Genomic DNA, 20337 nt, shown 5'->3' on the forward strand with positions numbered 1-20337 from the left:
ATCTCGGCTCACTGCAAGCTCCCCCTCCTGGGATCATACCATTCTGCCTCAGCCTCCTAAGTAGCTGGGACTACAGGCACCCACCACCACACCCAGGTAATTTTGTTTTTGTATTTTTAGTAGAAACGGGATTTCACCATGTTAGCCAGGATGGTCTTCATCTCCTGACCTCGTGATCCACCCACCTCAGCCTTCCAAAGTGCTGGGATTACAGGCGTGAGCCACCCAGCCTGGCCAATTTCTGGTAATTTTCTACAGCAGTCGCAGGAAACTCAAACAGGCCAAGCTATGAAAAACGTGAAGAGGCTTCTCAAATGCTGCTTCTAGTTCCGTGTCTGTCCATCTTTCCCTTCACTGGCCATGGATCCTTCCAGATCCTTCTAGACACTCCTTCCCCCACATCCATTCCTCACCAAGTCCTGCCACATTCCTCTCAGCCAACCTTCACACCTTTCCCTTCTCTCTCTTCAGCCCTGAAGCTCAAGGCCTTCCTCACCTTGCTGGGCAGTTGAGAGGATTAAGGGAGAAAGAATGGAGAACGGTGTCCAGGAAGACTCCTGGGACATACTGAGGAGTCAGTAATGGCTTCCCAGCGGCTGGCTCATGGCCGGCCTGCCCAGCGTCCTCCATCTGCCCCACTTCCGATCACCAGACGGAGGGTCCTTGGGCACCCCCCATCTGTCACCTACTCAGGGACGCCCAGAGGCGTCCACCAGCAGTTCTGCTATTCTCTTAGCACCTTCACAAGCCTTATCATATCACTCACCCATTTTTTAAAACATCAAATCCATTATGTTAAAACTCTTTGTCATTAGTATAAATAGGAGGCTGAGTATCACCAGTGAAGATGGGGAAGACAGGCTATGAATTTCCTGGCTGGCCCTGTGTAAGGCTCTTGGGTTAGAGCCTGTTCTCTCTTTGTTAAAAAGGTAGATAAGCAAGGATTAGACGGGTGTCAAGGCCACACCACCACCAAGCTGAGACTTTCTTTCTGGGTATAAGGAAGGTTGGAAGAGAACGAAGAGAGGAAGGAGTCTCTCACTTTATAATGCAATGTTTTTCACTGTTATGCTCAGTCTCTGTCTAGAATCATCTCAGGACTTTTGTGCATCAGAAGACACAGTAAAGTGAAAAGATGACCTACAGAACGGAAAACGTAGTTTCAAATGATTTATCTGGTAAGGACGTAGTAGCCAGAATACATAAAATACTCTTTCAACTCAACAACAAAAAGACAACCCAAAAAACAGGCCGAGGATTGAATAGATGCTTCTCCAAAGAAGTCATTCAAACAGCCAGAAAGTTCATGAAAAGATGCCTGCCATCACTATTCATTAAGGAAACGCAAACCCAAACCATAATCACATACCACTTCACACCTCTTAGGATGGCTATAATTTAGAAAAAAATAAAAGGAAAACCAGTGTTGGCACGGATGCAGAAGAATTAGAACCCCCAGACATTGCTGGTAAGAATTAAAATGGTGCAGCCACTATGGAAAGATTTAGTGGTTCCTCAAAATTTAACCATAGACTAATGTTTAAATTCCACTCCTAGGTATATATCCAAAAGAACTGAAAATGTGTTTAAAGAAAAACTCATCCATGACTATCGTAATAGCACATAATTCATCACAGTCAAAAGGCAGAAACCAACCTAAGCTCATCCACTGATGAATGTGTAAACAAAACATAGTAACTCAATGAGATAAGATTCAGCCTAAAAAGGAATGAAATATCGATACATGCTACAGAACAGGTGAACTTCAAAACACGTTGGTATATGAAAGAAGCCAGATACAAAAGGTCTCATACTGGATGGTGATGGAAAATATCCAGAATATGTAAATCAATATGGATGGACAACTGATTGGTGGTTGCCAGCATGGGAGAAGGGGGAAATGGAGACTGATTGCTTAGTGGGTTCAGGTTTCATTTTGGATGATGAAAATGTGTTGTACCTAAGTAGAGGTGATGGCTGCCCAACACTGTGAATGTACATAATGCTCTAGACTGTACACTTCGTAACGGCGACTTTTATGTTATGTGAATTTTACCTCAATGAAGACAAATCACCCCAGGACCAACATGTATTGTGCTTTGGGATGAAGGGCACCCTCCTCAGTCTGGCATCCAAGATCCCCATGGAGGATCACACTTGCAAAGATGGTCATAAGCGTAGTATCATTGTTATTAACACATGACATTTGTCGTGCGCAGCACACTCTGCCCTTTCCTAAGTGCTTTACATCATTGACCCATTTAATCCCCCCAACAATAAGATGTTAGGACCATTATCACCCTCATTTTACGGAGAAGGAAACTGAGGCACCCACTCATGTGTAGATTGTTGTACAACTAAGTAGATGACACAGCTTCCTCTCTGTGGTCCTGGCAGACGCTCTGGGGTGGGAATCGGTGGGGTGTTGCCAATGGGGTGATATAAATGGGAGAATCCCAACAAGCATCCATGGGGCCCCTGCAAAGGCTTCCAGTTGCTAAACTTTGTTCCTTTCTGTATTAATCATTTCTCTTGAGTAAACACTAGTCCTACAGTCTGCGGGTTCCCATTGTGCTAAATTACATGGTGAGCATGTATTGCAAATTACACTCATTATTAGAAGTTGCACGGCAACATTTATACTAATTAAGTTGGGGCCCATTTCTTTAGTTCTAATTTTAAAATGCTGGCAGAACTCCAGAGCCTGATGTCCGCGCATGAACTGCCACAGACGCATAAGGCGAAATGTCCTCTGAATTTTCTAGCTATTCAGGATTATTTCACACTTAAAAACTGCTCACGGATATTATTATGCTACTTTCTGTTTTTTTTTTCTTTTTCCTTTTTGTTAAACACTATTACAGGATGAATGTAACAGAGTATAGTTTTAAAGTAAGAGTTACACAGCATGATTCTAAAAGAATCAACAGTGTTAATATTTTTAATGTATTGGAAAACATTTTTTAACGTCTCTTTTCCCAAAAATGACAACCACCCAGTGTGATTAGGAGAACACAGAGAAGGAAACAGCCACAACAGCAGCAGCTACACTCTACAGGGCTCACTCACGTGCAGGCATGTGCTGAGTGGTTTACAAGAATCATCTCAGCTATGTCTCTCATCACCAACGAGGAAGGTACTACCTTACAGCAGTCAAGTTACCTCCTGAAGTCAGGAAGGAAGTGACAAGCCAGGATTTGAACCTGGTGTCTGAGCCACAGTCCACTCTGCTCTTCAAGACTGTACATGGTCTATCTGTGCATGCACATCTGCAGAGGCAAAAAACCCAGCATCCATAGGACATATGACTCCCAGGCTGGGCACGGTGGCTCATGCCTGTAATCCCAGCACCTTGGGAAGCCAAGGCAGGAGGATCACTTGAGCCAGGAGTTCAAGACTAGCCTGGGTGAAAAAGTGAGACCCCCATCTTTACAAAAACTAAAAATAATTAGTCCAGTACAGTGGTGTATGCCTGTGGTCCCAGCTACTTGAGAGGCTGAGGTGGGAAGATTGCTTAAGCCCAGGAGGTCACGAGCTGTGATCGCACCACTGTACTCCAGCCTGGGTGACATAGCAAGACCCTGTCTCAAAAAAAAAAAAAAAAAAAGACGCATGACTGACTCCCAAACACTGCAAAGCCAATTGGTATTGTGTCATTCATCGGATCATTTTCAGCCATTCAGACATGGCTGCCTGAGCGTGCGCCATGTGTCACGCAGGGCTCCAGCAGCCAGGAGCAGGCCCTGGCCCTCCCTGTATCCATCCTTCTGATATCACTGACTTTTCCTACCAACCTACACACTGTTGCATCTTCCTTCCTTGGCAGCTGTTCTGATTGGTAGGGCCCCTGGAATTAGATAGAGGGTGCTCCTCGCTACTGACTTCCTCCTGAACAGCAGTGTCTTACCTGCCCCCTCCCTAGGCAGCTCCCCTGCAAGTGACCACCTTTGTACAAACTCCCTGGAAACAATTTTGTCCTCGCCCACTTCCTCCTGATGGCCTTGTTCCCCCTCGATGCCCTCAGCACCCTGAAGTCACAGCAGAAATAAACAGGCAGGAGCAGTCCACAGTCAGCTGAACACGCACATACTCATGCTGACAGCTTTGCTCTTCCCTCCACAGACACGTAGGCTCTGGCTGTCAGAGGGGGTGATGGATGAGACCGTGGCTGCCCCGGGGGTCCCCATGACTGGGACTCACAGTCCTGCCTTGGCACAGCCTGGGTCTTTGCTCCCGAGGCAGTAGCTGTGCTCTACCAAGTACAAGCAAAGCCAGCAAGACAGCCCTCCAGCCTGCAAAGATCAGGTGAGAGGGAACACTGCCACCTCCCCTGCTGCTGCCAGGGGTCCTGAGGGTCATGGTGTTTACTGATGAGGGATGGGAGAGAGGAGAAAGCAGGTGCGCCCACAGCCTTGTCAACCTGTGGGGCCCCGGTGACGTTTCCAGTGCCCCTTACTCCAGATTACAGCGTGCGCTCTTACATTTGCCCACCTAATGCGTGGCTGGTTTTCACTGCATCCTGTGTTCCTAATACTAAGAACTTTCCCATTTTATCTCCCAGAACATGTCATCATCCCGTGGGAGACCCCTATGTCAGAAAAGGGAGGGCATAGTCCTTAATTGGCCTCTCTGAGGAGTTTCCTCTGGGGACAGGGGACCTGAGCACCTGGCAGCCCCTACCTATGCACTGGGATGGGGGTCTGCCTGGGGTTTTGAAGTAAGAGGCACTCTTGAACATGAGGGTGGGCCACTGAACCGCACAGCAGCACTGAACAGGCGCGAAGAAGCAATTCCGGGAGTGGAAGGATTTAAATCTCCATCAAAATGGGGGTCTGACAAAATGTCCAGAATCCCCCAGTGCATGACTGGGATAAAATACTATGCAAGGAAAGTTCCGGCACTCTAGTCGTGCCCACACTTCACTTACTATCAGTCTTTCTCCAGCACACTGACACCAAGTGCTCGGTGTGAAAGCAGATCCCAAGCTGAAGACTTCCTGAGAACTTTCCACTTCTATAAATGCATTCCTTCCCTGGTTTCCGTGTGATGTCCCATACATAGTACAGACACGCACACACACACACACACACCACACACACACACGCATACACACAATCTGATCTCTCTGCACACAGAGTAACTGGGATGGAACATAAGTTGATTAGATAAATGGATGGAAGCCCTTTCACAGTATAGGTAAAACATGATTAGTTGTTTTAGCCTAGCTTCTTTAATACGAAAGTCAAATATTCTCTCTTAGTGTGAACAAAATACAGCAAATGTTGAAAGTAGTCTCTCATGATGGTACCTGCAGAGTTCAGATGCATGACTGTGAATGGAGAGGGCATGACTGTGAACGGAGAGGGCATGGTCCTGGAGTGGTAGCTTCCTGTCAGTGGGCACGGTCACCTACTGAGACATGAGGTGTCTGAACACCGCTGAGCATTTCTGGGCAGTTGCCCAAGTGAGTGAGGCTTGGTGGAATTCTTACGGTGCCAGGGATGACTTTTCCTCTGAGTGCAGTGCAAGAGCTTGTAGGGCCTTCTTCACTTTGCAGGAAAAAAAAAAAAAAAAAAAAAAAAACCAGGTTCGGGGATAAACTGATTTAAACGAAGCACCACATCGAATGAAATCTAATATTTATTCTCAGCAGGAAGTCTGTTCTCATCATAAGTATCAAAACCAATTCATAGGTGAGCCATAATATATCTGAGCTTACCCACATGGGAGCACTAGCAATTTAAAAACAATTTGAGCATTTATCAAATATACAGTTTCTGAGAACGTAGGCTATTCATTCAACAGGATATGGTCTTAAACTATAAGCAGTATGCTTCTAAAAAAAGAGAGGGAGAAAAGAAACGCAGCTAGAGAAAATCTCCCCTCCAATTTTGTGTTGTGACATTTCAAATCCTTGGTTAGTCAGCTTCCATGTAAAATATTTCCCAAAATGTCTCTTAACATTTTCATGTTAGTTGAAGGGTGTGGGTCCAAAATTCTAAGGGTGTTCTGTTTGCTTAAAGAAAATTTAGCTCTTTTATTTTAGGTGAAAGAGAGATTACTTATACATTAAGTATCAATTGAATGAAGTAGAAGACATAAAACAGGCAGAAAATCATTTGATCCAAACTGTTACCCCACCAACTAATGGATGTTACATTTTAGAAACCGGGAGAGAGGCTCAAGCACAGAGTTGACAAGGAATAAAACTGCTGTGACATTCCTAAATCGTCAACCAGTAGCAACACTTAATATTAAATTAAAGACTCACAGAAAATGCATTTTTTTCCTCACAATCTAAACCAGCAACAGAAGGAACGTTCTGGGAATCCCTTTCCGCGTCTGCGCTGCGCATCCATGGATACTTACAGAGCCCCGCGTTCTCAGTAGCCCCTAGGTGACCAACTCGGTCAGATCCATGTCCACAGCACTGGAGTCTCCTGGGCTGATAATCTGAACATTCCCAAGCAGGCTACTGATGCAGAAGGCAATACATTATTTACTGGGTATTCCCTTTGTAATTTTTCTTCTGAAGCTCGCGGCTGCCGGCACTCACACTATGTCATCACAAACCAGAGCAAAGATCCAGCAGGGAGAAATTTACAGGAGAGACCGCTCATCTCGAGTTGAAATAAATGCTTAAAAATAAATGTATAATTCACTGCAGCAGAGTGATTTTTTTTTTAAGTTCATAATCAGTCAGTAAGAAAGGTGGCACACAATCCAGCGTAGCTGCTGAGAGCCGGGCAACCCGCGTGCTCCATGGTGCAGTCGGCAGTCCCAGCTGGGTAAGCAGAATGCTTCTGTGCACTGAGCTCAGAGAGGAACAGACGGCGAAAGCACCCCGCTCCCAGGATGAGTTGGATTCACAGCCCACAGGGAGGAAGGACAATGAGCAGCGTCGATCATGATTTCCCCCTGTGGTTCACATGTAGTTTTAAAATAAAAGTCATTGCTGATGATACACTTTCCGAGGATCCTTGCAAAGCAAAACTAAATTGAACTACAGCATGGAGTGAAGAAGACATAAAAGAGCTCCTGAGCACATGTACGGTTAGTGCCTTTCCGCAAATACGGTCTAGGGTTTTTTGTTTTGTTTTGTTTTGTTTTCTAATTGTTGTAACAACATTTGACATGAGATTTACCCTTTTAACAAAAAAGTGTGCAACGCAGTCTCGGTGACTAGAGGCATGATGTGGCACAGCAGAGCTCTCAGACTTGTTCATCTCTGGTACTGAAACTTTAAACCCGTTGAACAGCAAATTCCCATTTCCCCCTCTCTTAGCGTAGAGAACAATGCTATTTCAGGCACGATGCTGCTTTGAAGAAGTACCTTCTCATATCAAAGATCTCTTTGCCCCCTTCTACAGCACTTCCTAAAACAAAAAGGGAAATGTACCCTCAAGTTTTACTCTGTTCTGTTATCTGAAAAACTGAGGCTCCTGCAGCTGCCCAGTCTCACCAAGTTCTCTTTCTCTGTGACAAAGGGGAATTTTTTTTCACATAGCTTCTTTATTTCACATTCTATGGGTTGACCAGTCTCCCCGGGAATATGGCGACTTCATAAAGAAGGGCCCTTCCCAGTGGCGTGGTCACTAGTGCAGGTCTTACAAATGTGCACCAGTAGCTCCAACACAATTTTGAGTCTTTCAGAAGGAACAGGGACGTAAACGCATCAACGCAGCACGTCATGTCGGGAGGATGGTCTGCTGCCACGTCTTTTCCTTTAAAAGACAATTACACTTCCTATGTGCAGTGCCAGGCACTCACTTTCATTTGTCCCCAGAATTTGATGCGAAGTGCTGATTATAGAGCACTTTCTATGTGCCAAGGACTGTGCTAGACATTTATATACTCCATTTCATTCAATTCACTATTATTCCTGCCTCCCATAAAGACAAAATCCAGACAGAAATGGAAAGCTTTAAAAGATGGAGGCACAGATCGACAGCGTTCCCAGAGATGTGTTCTGCATGGCAAAGACAGTGACCAGGCTTTCACAGTGACTGGAATAGCAGCCTGCGGGGAATGCCCTTGCTACTTCAGCCTCAGCTTCCCCAATCGCTGCTTTGCTTTCCTTGGTGATTTTGATGATCGCATTAGTTGTCTGCAAATCCATTTATCTTCTGAAAACTCCCCTTCTCATTCATTTTCTGTTGATAAGGAATTTCTGAAACAATCATCGAAAACCATCTCTACTGCAGACAGCCAGTGCTACTGACTCTGCAACAGGATTTGAGATCTCTTTTATTCCCAAAGGGGGCCATTATTTCCACTGGTTGTCATGGTGATGTTGCAGTATTGCTGCTGTGTGTTCAGCTGCTTCCCATTGCAGTCACACCACACACTTAAATCAAATCGTGTGTTTCACATGGTACTGGCTATATAAAACTTAGTGAATCGAACTCTCAGCTTCATCTCACAGTGATGACGAATGGGGACAGATGGAAGTGTCCGTGTGTGCCACTGTAAATGTGACGGAAGCAGCGGGACTTAAAAACAGAAAGATCGGGGCCGGGCGCGGTGGCTCAAGCCTGTAATCCCAGCACTTTGAGAGGCCGAGACGGGTGGATCACGAGGTTAGGAGATCGAGACCAGCCTGGCTAACACGGTGAAACCCCATCTCTACTAAAAAATACAAAAAAACTAGCTGGGCGAGGTGGCGGGCGCCTGTAGTCCCAGCTACTCGGGAGGCTGAGGCAGGAGAATGGCCTGAACCTGGGAGGTGGAGCTTGCAGTGAGCCGAGATCCGGCCACTGCACTCCAGCCTGGGCGACAGAGCGAGACTCTGTCTCAAAAACAAACAAACAAACAAAAACCCAGAAAGATCATCTTAAAATACATTAATTTACTCTTCTTCATTAAGCAATTTAAGGACAGAATTTATATTATTATCAATAACTTGAGAAATGGTTTAGAAAAAGCAGAAGTTATATGCCTAGAAATGAGAAACTATATATTTTTTGTTGTTAGGTCACATTCATTTGAACTTTTGCCATATTCAGTTTTGAATACGCTTGGTTCCCCCATTTGTATATCTCCTTTCTTGTCTCTTATTTGTAACTAGTACACATAGCCACAAATACATGTACATGTCCTTATACTAATTCCTATGGTCTCTAATTTGTGAACTCTGGCTTTAAAATATACATGAATGTTATTGATTCTGCTTGTCAGTCTTCAGCACCCTGGTTTCCTGAAGGATGTACTATTCAAGTGCTGAACTGAACTTGAACTCCACAGTGCTAGTCCTCTGAGGCTGCAGCCCCTGAGTCCAGGTTGTTGGGGGGATATCAATGCCTCACAGCCAGCAGCAGCAGAGGAACTTGGGAGATGACCTTGAACATGGAGTCCCCTTTGGAGCATGTGGACTCCGTAACTTTTCCTTGTGGGCAAACTCAGAGTGTACCTGGGTGTTCAGGGCCAGTGGTCAGCTGTCTTCAGCTTTCATTACAAGTGCTCTTAAGAGCTGGGTTTGATTCCTGGGAAAAGCATTGATCAAAAGGGAGAAATAAGCTGGATTGTACTTCAGAGGCTGCTGTTTGAAACAGACAGGTGGTTTATGGAAGCCAAACTTCAAGGAAATGTTAAATCTAAGTTCGGCCCAAATTCGTTAAGTTAACCTGATTTTGACTGTTGCACTGTGTTCTTTTTTTTTCTATTTGCTTTTTGCTTTGCCTGTTTTAATTTCTTCTTTTTCCTTTTTTTTTTTTTTTTTTTTTTTTTTTTTTGCCATGACACTATAAGCTTGGCCTGGTTTGAGGCTGAGAAGTTTTGTTGTTTCTGAATTAAAAAGAAAACTCTTTCCACATAGGAAAGAATGTTGTGGGGGCCTCCAAAACTCAGGCTGCCACAATGAACAGACATGCTTCTCACAACACCCACTTCAAAAAGAAATGAGGGTTGTAGCATTCACAGGAACTCCCAACAGCCGGGACATGACGGCCCTGTTTCTGTAAACTTGGAGCCTGTGTGTGCCTGGATCTAGCCATTGGTGCACCTCTCAGCCTCCTCCTTCACTGGAAAGAAGAGTTTTCATGAGCTCAGTTGCTGACATGAAACAAGGTTGGGGGCTGAAGCTGAATGCTGGAAGGCATACTAGCTGGATGGGAAGGGACTGGCACGGGTTCCAGCAAGGTCCCACAGTCATAAAAACGGGGGAAGCTGCAGGGGCATATATTCTGAAGGGGAGTCTCAGGTTGGAGGTTTTATTGTAAGGAATGAGTGATTCGAATCAACTTTAACAGGGCATGTATATAGTACGATTCCAGAAAAATGGGGGCACCACTGCCTTCTTTCCCACCCTCCTCACTGGTGTGCAACAAGCCAACACCCACACGTCCCAAACCCTCTCTTCGGTGTTTATTTCTATGGTGGAAAGAGTGATTTTGACGGGGCAGGTTTTGAGATCTTCCTTATAATCTACTGTTGCATGAATGGGCATCTTTAGCCCTTTAAACTGCCTTTGGTGAAACATAGGTAAAGTTACGTGTTGCCAAGCAACGGAAGCTTCCGACATTGTATGTCCTTCTTAGAGAAGCCCTCTCCCTTCCAAATAATTATACATCAGTCACTGCTCCACGTCCACACTGGGAATAACACAGGAGACTCAACATCATCCTGAAATGAAAAGTGAATCACACTGATTCCTGGCAACAAGATGTCCATGACATGAATTTTCCCTTAGAAACCAGGCTCTTTAAGACCAAGGCTGGCATCTAAGACAGGAGCATGTGGGCTAGATGGCTTGCTGAACCCTTAAAGAAAGCCCCCCTCCATTTCACGCTAATGCACATTTTATAAATAGAGGTCAAATTCATTTAGCTCAAGGTGGTCTGGAATATTTCGCGTGCGTGTGTGTGTGTGCGTGTGCACGCTCGTGTAGAGTTGGTATAAACATGGACAGAATGGTAAATGAGGCACCTAAGAATGATTAGTTTGTGGCCTGGCAATTTTCCTCTGAGACTCAGCAAATTCATCATGACTGCAAGCAATGCTTGCTTTAGCCATCTTGCTATCCCATCCTGAAGAATTAATCAAATGTTGCAGCATCGTTGGAAAACAGGTTTTCATCTAGGTGTTTACAACAGCTTATTGCATGATGGTGCTGATGAAATCACAGAACGGCTTGGATGCTGTCCAATTCTAAACCCCACCGTCAGGGTCTGGACAGTCAGCTAAGCCTCAGCTGGGTAATTTTGCTATTCTGGATCCGCAGATCCAGATCTCACTCCTCCTCCTAGCTTGCCTTGGCTTCTGGATATGTTACTGTTAGTAAGAAGCAAAGCACATAACCATCTCCAGGGAAGCGGATGGAAGAAAACCAAGAGGACCAGACAGAATGGGCCACTTGACCCTTGAGCCACCTCCCACTATGAGGAACCAGGTGGGTCGGCTTATCTCACAAGCAGACATGGTGCTGTTCATAATTCCCTCATCCTCAGAACTCACTGGGAGACACACTTTGGGTTCTCCTCTCTGAGAACAAAGATGTGCGGATCTGTGAAGTCTGAGTTTGAATGCTGGGGCCTCCTGGCTCTCAGGAGTGGTGGGGGTTGAGCCTCTCTTGCCAGCTGCTGCCCCTCTGCCCTGATGGAATAGACACCACCGTGGGACGGGACTGAGGTCAGATTTACTCTTTTTGGTGGGCGACACTTACGGGTTTATTGACCACGAAGGCCTCACCTTAGAACGCATCTCCCAGTGACTGGTTCAAAACCAGATCCCTTTCAAGACAGAAGTTCAATGCTAGTAGGTGGCTTGGATTGGTGGGCACATCCTTTAGCTCTTAGGAATCCTGGGGATGGGGGATTGGGGAGAGAACTGCTATCAGAAACCCAAAGTGAACTGAAATGTGCAGTCTTGGCCCAGTTTGGGGCCAGTGCAGACCTGGAATGAGGCTCTCCCCTGTGTTCCAGCAGGGAGTCAGGAGGACTAATAGCCCCTGTGACATCAGGCTGCACGGTCACAAAATAAAACAAAACAAATGTGGCCACATCAGTGAAAGAAATCACTGAAGCTAGTCTGGTGTTGGACAGAGAAAAATAACTGAAAATTGAGGGAGACACTTGGAGGTGTTAGTTTATTTATTTATTTATTTATTTACTTTTTGAGACAGAGTCTCGCTCTGCCGCCCAGGCTGGAGTGCGGTGGCGCGATCTCCGCTCACTGCAAGCTCCACCTCCCGGGTTCACGCCATTCTCCTGCCTCAGCCTCCTGAGTAGCTGAGACTACAGGCACCCACCACCTTGCCTGGCTAATTTTTTTGTATTTTTAGTAGAGACGGGTTTCACCGTGTTAGCCAAGATGGTCTCTCTCTCCTGACCTCGTGATCCATCTGCCTCGACCTTCCAAACTGCTGGTATTACAGGCGTGAGCCACCAGATTTCATTTATTTATTTATATCCAGCTTGCTTCTAAAAGGATATAAAGTCATGTAAGGACTATTCATTCATGCACCTAAAATTCACGGGGTGCTGCCAACACTTGTGTGAGGGGACAGAGGGATGGGATCCCCATCCTGTGGGGCCTGTGTTCTTGCGGGTGAGAGAATGGGTAAATACCACAGTTCCAAACACTGGTAAGTGCTTTAATGACAATATAAAGTAAAACGGGGGTACAGAAAGTAATGTGGGGCTGGAAGTCAGAGAGGTAGCATCAGATGGGGTGGGCAGGGAAGGCTTTTCCAGAAACTAATGATGGAATCAGAGAAGAGAGCTCTGGCTGTGCTCCCCTGGAAAAGAAAATCCTTCACCAGTCACCACGGGGTGGACGCTGCAGGACTCTGTCCCTCACTTCTCGTACTCAGGGTGGGCTTTGGGGACGCGAGAGCAGAGCAGTGCTCAGGCCCTTACTCAGAAGAGAGACCCTCGTGCTTGGGGCTTAATTCTCTGTAACTGCTACCTTCACCTGTCGTAAGAATTTTATCTCTGAACTTGTGTTTTGTGAGGGAATTCTGGTGGGGCAATGGGACATGTGCCAGGGTATGGCCCCTCAACTCACACCTGGCCCACCTCCTGCCCCGCTCCGCTGGGTTCTTGACTGTCCACTTCCTGCCCTGGCCAGCAACTGAGACTCCCCCCACTCCTCAACACAGAAGATGGGGGCTGCATGGACGCCCTCTACCTGCCCAGTTGAAGGCAGCGAGAGTATCCTAGTGCCTGGGGGAATGTGACATTAAATAAAAGGTAACACACACACACACACACACACCCCACTATGAAAGGTCCAGAGAGAGAACACGAAGAAAGGAAAAAGCTTTTTTTCCTGCCTTTTGAACGAGTGACCCCGGGTTTTAAGTAGCCAGCCCTGTTTGTGCTAAGTGCTGCCCCAGGCTCTGTGAGGAATGCTGAGATACAACTGTCTTCTCCCTACTCCCCGGTCCTCCACGCCTGTCCACTCACTCACACATCCGTCAGCAACGCAGGTTCCTGAGACCCGATGCGCAATGCACGCTGGGTAAGCCCTGGGGATCCCAGGACACTGGGCTCCCTCGCCCCCTCCAGGCTGAGACCCTGGTCCCCCACACCCCCGTCTGTGACAGTCAGGCATGGCTTCCACATCAACTGTTTTCTGTCCCTCTGCGGTGGCCCCACCACACATTAGCTTCAAGTATGCGTCACACATCATATAAATTATGGATAAAGTAGAAAATGGAAGTTAGAGAAAACATGCCCTCTCTGATCAGTCAGAACTGTCAGGCCATTCTCTGAACGTGACTTTTCATTTCTCAAGATTAGTAGTTCATTTCCTTTTAACCACATCCTCCAAGAAAACCCTTTCCTGGGGATTTAAGAAACTTAGAAAAGGAGCCCCCAGGTTGCTGTGACACCCCGATGTAGTTCTCTGTCTTTCATAGACCTGAATACGCAATTTCAGTGAGTCTATTTCCTCAATCCTCTGCTCATTTTCAATCAGGACCCTAGATTCTGTGCCCAGGGGCAACCTCAAACTTTTTCAAATATCCCAGGCACACTGTGTTACAAACAGCAGACACATTAAAAAATGCACTACAGCCTCACTGAAATAAAACAATTATTATTATTTTTAGCTTTATGACAAATTTCAGAAAGGGGCTACCTGTTCTGGAGGAAAATGAAGACCCCCACCTACACGATTATTACAAATGCCTGGGCACGTACTTGGCTTTCTGACCACGTATTTGGGTTTCTGAAGAGGTACTTGGATTTGTTGCATGGTATTTAGTTTTCGGACTGGGGACTCGGATTCTAACCCGGTATTTGGGCTCCTGATGCCGTATTTGGATTTTAGACCTGGTGCCTAGGTTTCTAGAGCAGGTGTGTGGCTTTCTGATGCAGGTGCATCAGCAAAAGGAGTGGCTCCAGGCCTGCGGTCTGGCTCTGCGGGTATCCAGGTGTGTCCTGAGTGCCCCTAGGCCCAGGAGCACTGGCGAGCAGCTGCCCTGCACGGGGGGCCTCCTCTCCAGGGACGCTCAGCTTCAGGAAGCCCTGAGCCAAGGCCCAAGATGCCGGGATAAGAGCAGATCGTCCCCAAAGAAAAGCGACTCCCAGCTGCCACCCCTTGTATTTTCAGTGTGCTATGAATTTTGTGCTAGAAATTTTCAGTTTCTTCTGAGGGCCCAACCTGGATGGCAAGAACCCTAGAGCCTTGCAGAGGTGGCTCCACTGGGCAGCTAGGGAGATGGATGTCCTTAGAAGAGGGGTGACCTGCTGACCCCCACGTGGCTGCTTAGCACAGACACTCGGCACCTGAGCCTCGCAGGCCCCACCTCTGCTCCTTTTCTGGTCATGTTGTTTTCCCCATGACTGACTCCCAAATGCTCCACCTGCCCCTCCAGCCTCCCTGTCTTACCCCTCTGATTTGCACCCCTCCTGCCGCCTCCTTGCTGGCTGTGTTTCCCATCCTCTAGGTTCTTGGGTTCTACTGGGTAAAATCCGACCCTGGGGGCCCCGAGGTGCTGGACACAGGGATGAGCTTCAACTGCTCACTCGGTGGGCTCACTGGTCTGTGCTCAGGCCAGGCAGGAGGGACTCACTGTAAAGATTGGGTGGCCTGTGCTTCAGAGTCATCCTGAAGGAGTGGTGTTGAGGGACCCAGGAGAGGGAACAGTTTGGTAAGGGGTGGGGCCCAAGGCAGGAGCTAAATAGCTCTGGTGGCCACAAGTACCTCTGGTGCTATTTTAATAAAGATTATGGATCAGAAAGGATTGCCAGACCCCTGCTGGATGGACAGAGGCCAGTCGGAGTAATCAGAGTGGACAGGGGTGAGACCCTGCGAACACTGTGGGGAAACACATGATATTGCCAGGCTTCCCATTAGGAAACCTGCCACGTGGCTTCCCAAATGGATTGGATTTGTACTACCCTCAAAACATGTTTCAAAAAATTGCACAACTTTGGAAAATATTCTTATAGAAAGAAATGTTTTTGAAAGCTGCATGAGACAGACTCCTTTTCTAGAGAGCATTCCAGTCATGATGGCGTCATGATTGCTGTGTCTTAAGAACCTAGGTCAGGTTAAGTGCCTTCTTTTAAGTGATATTAACATGTCTCCTTGTCTCAAACACTGAGAACCACATTACTCAGTTGATATCAAAAAGAATTTTTTAAAGGAAACATGACTTAATTCTCAGCTCAGCAGGCAGAAAACATACAGCCATGAGTGGTGAATCACTCATTAAAAATTAAGTCAATCCGCCCACAACGGGAAACAGCATAACAGAATGTTGGTGTTGGCTTCAGATTGGAAGGAAGCCAAAAACAGGTTTTGAAAACAGTGATGCCTTTGAATTCGATCTTGCTCAAATAGTGCACTTTTGGGATTTCTAACTTCATCCCAGTGACATCCACTTTCCAGTGTCTTCTGTTGAGAACTCCCCAAGAGGGCAGCAGAGCGGTATGGAGGGTTTCCATGGTTTCTGACGAGAAGAAGTGGTTCACCTTCCCAGTGAATCACTTCTGGTAACATAAACCATCCCACGGCCCCCGGAACCATTTGCCAGAACGGCCGTCAGAACAGTGGGAAAAATGCCTTTGTTTTATTAACTAACACTTCTGTTTGAGTTTTAAAATCAAAGCCCACGGATTCTCAGCTTTTCCTTCCTGAATATAAGCAACATTATAAAAAGGAAATGACCATATTTCAAATAAAAATTTTCCATTGATAAAATGCGTTTTAAAAAAATGTTCTCGCTTCTTTTGGAGAGCAGTGAGAGAGGAAAAACAAATGGGGGAGGCAGGAGGAGCAAGACCCCCAGGCCAGTGCTGCTTTCTCATAGGAAGATGACAAAACATTCGCCCCAAAACATGCAGACCTCATCCCGCAAGACAAGGGGATGAGTGCAGCTGGTCCCAGTCATGGCTGACACCTGCAGTAGTTACTTTCTGGGGATTTCTGTTGCTAACTCCAAATCCAGACCAGCACCACCCTAGAACATAGAACTCTAGGTCTTGAAGATGTCTTTAAACAATTCTCACCCAGCCCTTCATGTTTTAGACCAAGAAGGTGTGACTCAGAGTGATGAAGTGACAAGTCTAAGTAATTCAACTTTCTTCTTCTTCTTCTTTTTGAGATGCAGTCGTGCTTCGTTGCCCAGGCTGGAGTGCAATGGTGCAGTCTCGGCTCACTGCAACCTCCACCTCCTGGGTTTAAGCGATTCTCCCGCCTTCAAGTGATTCTCCTGCCTCCACCTCCTGAGTAGCTGCGATTACAGGCACGTGCCACCTTGCCTGCCTAATTTTTGTATTTTTATTGGAGATGGGGTTTCACTATACTGGCCAGGCTGGTCTTGAACTCCTGACCTCAAGTGATCCAACCACCTCAGCCTCCCAAAGTGTTGGGATTACAGGGGTAATTTGACTTTCTAGAACTAAAATCTTTCTAATCAATCATTTTGCTAGGCTCCTGGGCAAAACACACATTTACACTTAGTAGAGAAAGGACTCAAATATTGGCTGTCTAAGAAATATTTCCTGAAATTAGAACTGGAATCAACCACTTCATTTTTCAAGATCTTGCACAATCATGAGCTTGCAAGAGATACCTGATAAACCCTGATAAACCCTCAGTGAGCGAACGAATGAATTATTGGCTGTGCGGAAAGGAAACGTGCCAAGTGTGTGAAAAGAGATTAGAAAGCTGCATTTGGTCAGCAGATAACATGCAGAAATAATTGGGAACTCTGGCCAAGATCAACTCAAGTGATCATAAAACTGTTCCAAAATATAATTATCAACCAGCAAACCGTTTGCAGAATCCACAGCATATGCTCTTATTTGTTAATGTTCTCTGTCACTTGCATAACTGTCAAATCATGTTTTTCATAATGGAAAAGTTTTTCTTTTGGCAGGCCCGAACTTCACCTTTGGTGGTGGCAATGAGAGCTGACTGTTTTTTCAGTTGGAGAGGAGCACCGTTTCTGTCTGAGGAAGCACCGCAGGGGACTGGCGCTTCCTTTCCACTGTCCTACAACTCACTTATCCAGCCTGCCTGGGTCTCTGTTTTCCCCTCTTTAAGGGAGAGGTGACAAGGCACGCCTGGGCGGCTGCCTCCTCGTGTTTAGGGGACCCATATGAAATCATGAATTTGAGCTTGCTTTGTAAATAAGCACTCTCTATGTATGTGCCTTATCAGAAATGCAATTTCTGTTTAAGCATAAGACATGTAAGTTTTCTGGAAAAACAGGAAATGGAGCAAATCCTGTTTTTCTAAGTAATAATTTCCACAAACATGATATTTTAAAAAATTCATTTCTCAGCAGCAACATGGTAACATGATAGCTTTAAATACATATGTATATGTAAAATATAATATATATAGCTTTAAGAAGCCATCTATATGTATATGTTATAGCACTTGAACGTGAAATCTGCACCATTTCTGACAGCAGATGAATCTTGGTAGAGTTTTTTGAACTCAGTTAAATACTATCAACATATTTTTTAAAGTTGTTAGAACTGAATCAGCCCTCATCATAAAATAAACACAAATCCAGCTTTTGTTTTTTTGCTTATGCTTATTTCTATTCAAAACAAGGAGAAAAGCTACTCAGAAAATCTATTGTATGACATGTTTTTGTTCAGTAGTTCCACAGAGATCCTTCCTTTCTTAACATTTTAAATAATTTTTACCAAACTCTGCAACATAATAAGCAGTTTTTAAAAAATGTTATTGTGGATTCCAGAGTATGTGTGCAGGTTTGTTACATGGGTACATTGCATAATGCTGGGCTTTGGGCTTCTATTGAACCCATCGCCCCCGTAGTGAACATAGTACCCAATAGATAGTTTTTCAACACTTGCTCTCCTCCCTCCCTCCTCCCTTTTGGAGTTCCCCGTGTCTGTTGTTTCCATCTTTATGTTCATGTGTATAAGCAGCTTTAAAAAGTCACCACAGGCCGGGCATGGTGGCTCACGCCTGTAATCCCAGCACTTTGGGAGTCCGAGGTGGGCGGATCACCTGAGGTCAGGAGTTTGAGACCAGCCTGGCCAATATGGCAAAATCCATCTCTACTAAAAACATAAAAATTAGCTGGGCGTGGTGGCAGGTGCCTGTAATCCCAGCTACTCAGGAGGTGGAGGCAGGAGAATCGCTTGAACCCGGGAGGCAGTTTGCAGTGAGCGAAGGTTGTGCCAATGAACTCCAGCCTGAGTGATAGAGGGAGACTCAGTCTCAAAAAAAAAAAAAAAAAGTCACTGCAAATGGTCATTTTTGAGCAGAATGTGATCTCCTTTCCTGTTGTTCAATCCACGGGGGCCACCCCCAGGGGATGGAGCTGCAGTTGAGGGTGAGTTCCTATATCTGGTAGGATTGGTCCACTCATGGCCCTTGCATTTGGCACCAGACCTCATCCTGATGTACCGCCGGGTCTGAGAAATCTCTCTGTAACTCACATACCCAAAAGTGTTTATAAATTTCTTGTCTTCTTTCTCTTAATATGAATGATGCCACCCCTTAGGCAGTTGGCACACATCTGCAGCCGACAATATCATCTGTTTCTGCAGCATGAACTGCACAGGCAGGAAACCCTTACACACAGAGTACCAGCCCTGTGTCCCCAGGAGCCTGAAGACAAGCTCCTTGAAGACCAGCTCATCGGCCTGCAGACCAGGTCCCTCACGCTTGCTCTGTGTGTCACTTTTAATTAAAATGCCACTTCACAAATCTAGTTGTTAAGAAAAATGAAGAGGGCAGTTTTGATTACAAAGATAGAAAATGTCCACTTTACAATGGGTGGGATTTTCGTATGTCATCGAGCCGGCCTATGTCCCCAGCAATCGTTAGGGACTGTTTTTCTAAAAAGGTGAACCTCACCTTGGATTGTTGGCTGTCTGACAACCCACCAGGCCCAAACAGACAATACTTCTGTGCCATCCCCAGGGCACTACTGACCGAGGCGTGGTGGACTGGAAATGGTTTCCTGAAGCATAGATCCCAGATTTCCTGCACAGAGCTGGATAAAGGTAACTAAGAGGCTTGCCAAATCTTCATTTAACGATGCCTTCCTGGTAATATTCTTTAGCCTGATTTTTAGATACTTTAGAAATTAAATTAGAAGCAACCATGACATAAAACCAAAGAGACAAGAAGGGCCCCTCTGAGTTCCCCCGTTACCTCTTGTCCTCCTGGGAAGACGCTGGGAAACCATCCTGGCCTTGGAGAATCCATGTTTCCCTGCCAGCTGAGAAAGGATTTCTAGAAGAATTCCAACTCTGAACTGGGTCTGCTGTGAACACCGTGACGAGACATGAGTTTATATAGGAAATCTGTGTTCCTATTTCCTCTTAGGGGAAACTGTGACTGATTAACGCCCAGGCCTTTGCTCTGTGACAAAGGATTACCTACTAGGCTCTTTTAGGAGGCACTTCTTGAAAGAATGCGGAAACTTCCCCGGGGGGAGGGAGGAATGGAAATGGAAATACATGAAGGATTAATCTGTTCGTCATGTCAGATCCAAAGGCATTCTTCCAACTTACTGTCAACTTCTAATTCAGTCACCAGGAGAATAATTTGTCACCGTGGCTTGGATAGAAACCCATGGAATCCATTGGTGCTAATAAAAAACCCAAGTATGTGATGAAGAAGGGAAACAGGAATCACATGTCTCAGAAAGTTTTAATTTTGTATGTGCTCTGCCCACCAGGCTTCTCACTTCTTTCTGGGATTCCGAAGGCCAGCCTAGGGCATATAGCTCCTGCCCTGCTGTAAACATCACCCCAGCGGATGCAGCCAGAAGCAAGCTTGGAGTGGTCCCCCTGCCTGTCGGGACCCTGAACTTTATTTTAAAAATAACAGATTTTTTTTTCTGTCATGGTAGCCGTTCAAATCAACATCAAGAAACACAAATGAGTCAGAAGA

The 20337-nt window shown here is 45.9% G+C and overlaps 1 protein-coding gene across 2 annotated transcripts in view; it reads right to left on the reverse strand.

Moving 5' to 3' along the window:
- Positions 1-20337, reverse strand: part of PTPRE (protein tyrosine phosphatase, receptor type, E) — a 120037-nt gene that overhangs the window by 77693 nt on the left and 22007 nt on the right. Inside the window, exon 1 of one of the 2 annotated variants that reach the window (XM_011930173.1) lies at positions 19594-19703. The exons of the other annotated variant lie outside the window; for it this stretch is intronic. The gene's annotated coding sequence lies outside the window, so the exon portion shown is untranslated. Of the gene's footprint in view, positions 1-19593; positions 19704-20337 lie in introns of those variants that run through there. 2 annotated transcript variants of the gene reach the window in all.

This window comes from Colobus angolensis, unplaced genomic scaffold, assembly GCF_000951035.1.
Source record: "Colobus angolensis palliatus isolate OR3802 unplaced genomic scaffold, Cang.pa_1.0 Scaffold85, whole genome shotgun sequence".
Lineage (NCBI taxonomy): Eukaryota > Metazoa > Chordata > Mammalia > Primates > Cercopithecidae > Colobus > Colobus angolensis.